At 49.8% G+C, this 4,483-nt stretch overlaps 1 long non-coding RNA gene across 1 annotated transcript; it reads right to left on the bottom strand.

Annotated features, from left to right (window-relative positions):
* Positions 1 to 298: 298 nt before the first annotated feature.
* Positions 299 to 3,790, bottom strand: LOC122545852. Its single transcript, XR_006310613.1, has 2 exons — positions 3,749 to 3,790; positions 299 to 1,700 (listed from the first exon to the last, which is right to left on the bottom strand). It is a non-coding gene; the product is annotated as an uncharacterized LOC122545852 (long non-coding RNA).
* Positions 3,791 to 4,483: the final 693 nt, after the last annotated feature.

Genomic DNA, 4,483 nt, shown 5'->3' with positions numbered 1-4,483 from the left:
AGGCAAGTTCTTTTTGCAGAGAGCGGTAAGGACGTGAATGCCCTACCTGCTAAGGTAGTCAACTCAGCCACATTAGGGAGATTTAAACATTCCTTAGATAAGTGCATGGTTGTTTTTCAGATAGTGTAGGGGGACAAGCTGAGAATAGTTCACAGGTCAGCGCAACATCGAGGGCCTGTTCTGCGCTGGATTCTTCTATGTTCTATGTTCTAAACTTAGTGCAGGAGGTGGAAAGAAATGAGCAGCTTTAAAACTACTCTTGGAGCTCAAAGCTTTCAATGAAAGTCTGAGCCCGGTGTTAAGTTCAGGTAACCTTTATTGCAACCCAAACTTTGGTACAACTTCAGATCCCCCCAGCAAAAAGGCAGAGAAAAAGTAGTTGCTTTTTGAACATGTCAAGGTGAAAGTGCACACACCACACCTCCCCTGTCCCACCCCCCTCACTGTCTTTACTATTGGGCAGCACCAAGTTGTCCCTTTGTAATCGGATCCTTGGTACAGCCGTCACCCGGAGGAAGTATTGCCTCACTCAGCAATTTCAACCCTTACCCTGTGTCCAACTAAGTTTCTCCCCGCTCATTTGCCAGTGGGGGGAGGGCAGTGTAGAGTCAACCAGACTGCTGTGGGTCTGGAGTCAAGTGTAGGCCAGACTAGGTCAAGGGTGCAGCTGGAACGACTGAGTGAATCCTTTCCCACAATTGCGGTTCCCTTCCCTAACAAGGGAGAGAGATGGGGGCTTTCTCCACCTCCCCCTCCCCCAACCCCCTCCCTGAAACGGTCTCATCGTTAGATTCCGAACTCCACATTTCTGACCGAATACCAATTCTGCCATCTGTCGTGGTGGGATTCGAGCCCGGGAGTCCCCGGAACCGGGTTGATAGTCCAATTGATATTGGCACTCAGCCGTCACTCCTTCAATCCCCCTGCGATGGCACGTGAACTCGCTGGTGCTTCCGCAGGTGGGAGGAGTAGGTGAAGCCCTTCCCGCACTGAGAGCAGGTGAACGGCCTCTCCCCCGTGTGGATTCGCTGGTGCCTCAGCAGGGTGGCGACCTGGGTAAGGCCTTCCCGCACTTCGGGCAGCTGAAGGGCCTTTCCCCCGTGTGGACCAGCTGGTGGGCCAATAGGTGGGAGGAATGTCTGAAGGCCTTCCCGCAGTCGGTGCAGGGGAATGGCCTCTCCCCGGTGTGACTGAGCCGATGGGTCTCCAGGGCAGACGGGACACGGAAGCCTTTCCCACAGTCGCCACACTTCCACGGTTCCTCCACAGGGTGGGATTCCTCAGGTTTCTCCATGGCCACAGCTTCAGCTGCACACAAATATGTGTAGAGCCCTCCCTGCCGTGAAATCCCATTTCCAGGCCGTATAACTGTTTCAGGCTCCACGCCCAGTGCGCTGCAACAGTGGGGTCACTCGTCCAGTCCCACTGATGCTGAAAACGTCCTCAAACAGGAACCAAAAAGCGTTGATCCCATTCACAGAGATCACAGTTAAAAATTGTTGCGGTCCCGATGGATTTAGTGACTGTCAGACATTGACATCAAAGTGAGGACTGCAGTCGCTGGACAGTCAGTCAAACAATGTCGCGCTGGAAAAGCACAGCAGGTCATGCATCATCCGAGGAGCAGGAGGGTCAATGTTTCGGGCGTAAGCCCTTCATCTGTTGATTTTGAAACTTCAGTCTTCAGATTTTCAAATACTCTGCAAAAAGAGATTACAAAAGCCATCACTATCAGTGCAGGGGAGAAATTCAGAACAAGCAATTCTACTTTCTGTGGAATATTCTTTTGTTGTTCCACAAAATTGAAAGTACCATCCCACTCTCTCTCCCCCTCTGTTCTCACTCCGCTCTAACTAATTCCCCTGAAGGTGCTGATTCAGGATCTTACAGGGACAGAAAAAGCAAAAACATCAAGACTGACATCTCTCTGAATTTTGGATACCTCCACCTGAAAGTTAATATCTTTCACAACACTGGGATCCTGCCGAGAGTGAGCAGGTCTGATTTTGGGAAGCATAAAAAAAGTGTCAATTCAGGGTGAACCTGCAATGCAACTTCTTGAGGAAGGATCAGACACAAAATGGTTAATGACCCCGAGAAGGGAGCAAAATGAGACATCAAGGCATTAACACCAACACACTTCAGTCAAACTCATCTGCTCCCAGTCAGGGCAAAACATGCTCTGAAAGTCCAGCTTTCACAACCACACTTCTGCTTCCACTGAAGACAATGAGAGTCTCACAGCGCAGAAACAGACCCTTTGGCCCAACCTGCCCAGATATCCTAAATTAATCTAGTCACGTTTATCCCACTCTCTCTCCCCCTCTGTTCTCACTCCGCGCTAACAAGGACGAGTTGGACCGAAGGGTCTGTTTCTGTGCTGTACATCTCTATGACTCCAGTTGCATTTGCCATCACTTGGCCCTGACCCATCTGAACCCTGTATATTCAGATGCCCGTCCAGGAGCCTTTTAATGTGCCATCGTACCAGCACCCACCACTTCCTCTGGCAGCTCACGCCATCGCTCAAGCGACTCCATGTTGAAAGCGTCTGGTCTGGTTCACCAGACGACATCAGGATAATCTCAGATCATTCCAGATCGCATCGATACTCAGTCAGTGGCTTTCCCGATCAGGATGTTGTACGTGATCAAACAGGGCAGTGGGTAGGCGATGCCCCACCTCTTAGTTCAAGAACTCCCTTGCTGGAGGGTCCCTTGGAGACACTTCAACTGGACTTCATTGAGTTGTAGAAATGAGTTGAGTTGCTATAAATATGTTTTTCTTATTGCTGATGTCTTTTCCAAGTGGATTGAAGCCTACCCTCCTCCTAACGCTACTGCTGAGAATGTGGTGTAGATTTTGTTCAAGGAAATAATTCCCTGCTTCAGTGTACCTGCGTGCATTAGCTCGGACAATGGACCAGACTCACTCCAAGGAGCGTGTGGCTGACAGCGATGTTCCCTCCCTTTCAGCCTCGTCACGGGAAGAGCCTGGTTCGTTGGTGCTCGTCAGGAACTGGACTGGCAAAGGTCTCCATCCTCGTTGGGATGGCCCTTCCAGGTTTTACTTCCCACCCCCTTGGCGGTCACAGTCGCTGGGCGCTCAGCTTGGGTCCACCTGCACCATTGTCAATTGTAAACTGCACCAATCAAAAGGGGGGAAGAGGAGGAGAGAATCCTGGAATCCCAACAAAAGGAGTGGACCCTGTCCAGTTGGGTTTTTGAATCTTGCTGTTGTTCTAATGTTAATCATATTACAGATACTTGAACTAAGAGGAGGGACATGTGGGGCATCGCTTATCTCCTTACCTTTCTGATCACGTACAACATCCTGATGGGGAAAGCCACTAAGTATGGATGCGACCAGGAATGATCAGAGATTATCCACCACCCATGCTGAGGAGATGTCATCCAGTGCACCGGACCAGACGCCTTTGACGTGTGGAATGTGACGAAGATTGATTATTGCAATGGACTCTTATATCAGAAAGACCAGATGGTCGATCAGGACAGTAGAAATCAGTGGGAGTTACCATGTCGTTACCATGTTTTTATGATTTTACCTACAGACGCAAGCCGAGTGCGGATAAAAATGATCAACCCTGTTATTATGGTAAATATTTTAAGGACGCGCAGGAACACCATCCCATTTTGCAGGACGGGCCGACTNNNNATACAGGCCCACAGAATGCTCTTCACCCCAGAGGCAGTAGTATGTTATTCCTCTCTATCGGTAGACGACTTACTTGCCCCGTCCCCAGTCCCCGATTACAATCTATTCGTCAGACATCCTACTGCTGACCCTGCGAAGAGAAATATCACTTTCCAATACCTCCGGTCTGTGTATACAAACAGCTGGTGTAACACTGGCTGGGGTACAGCAGGCCTTATGTGGCACATGGACCTGGAACGGAACCCTTCCCTTGTGCATTTATAGGCCTTTTCTCTTTTCAGAACCTGATTCTGTCACCAAGACGATGTACAATAGGTCTAAGGGAGAGCCCAATGGCAATAGCATTCTGAGGACCATTGTCTCCCATACAGTGCGAGTGCTCGAGTCACTTGGCCCATTTTTTACAGAGCTCAAGCAACTCCTCTTGCAAAACATCAACCCTTTAGTCCTGTAGACCTGTCCAGACTCCCTGCTGTAACATTTCAGTAATCTATTTTGACAAACTCTCTGTAATATACACCAAACCAGTCTATTATTTCTTCAGCTAAGGTAAAGCTACCAATTTCCTTGTCCTGGATGGCAAAGATGTCCCTCATAAGGTCACTATCGGAGCCCTTATCCCCACAACAGTACCTTGTCCTGGCCAGTGGACAAGTCGATGGAACCTCCATCTGAGGAGGATGCAGCGGTCGGTCTCAGCCAACCTTGCTCCACCTGGAAGGATCCCAAGGGACTGGGTGACGATACAGGACACCCGATAGGCTGGGGAATCCAGAGTACCCTGAGGTTGGAAGGATCAGCAGGGGTG

The sequence above is a fragment of the Chiloscyllium plagiosum genome, unplaced genomic scaffold (assembly GCF_004010195.1).
Source record: "Chiloscyllium plagiosum isolate BGI_BamShark_2017 unplaced genomic scaffold, ASM401019v2 scaf_78620, whole genome shotgun sequence".
NCBI classification, from domain to species: Eukaryota; Metazoa; Chordata; class Chondrichthyes; order Orectolobiformes; family Hemiscylliidae; genus Chiloscyllium; species Chiloscyllium plagiosum.
Note: the sequence above shows the minus strand (reverse complement) of the source record. Positions and strands in the feature narration are given on the sequence as shown.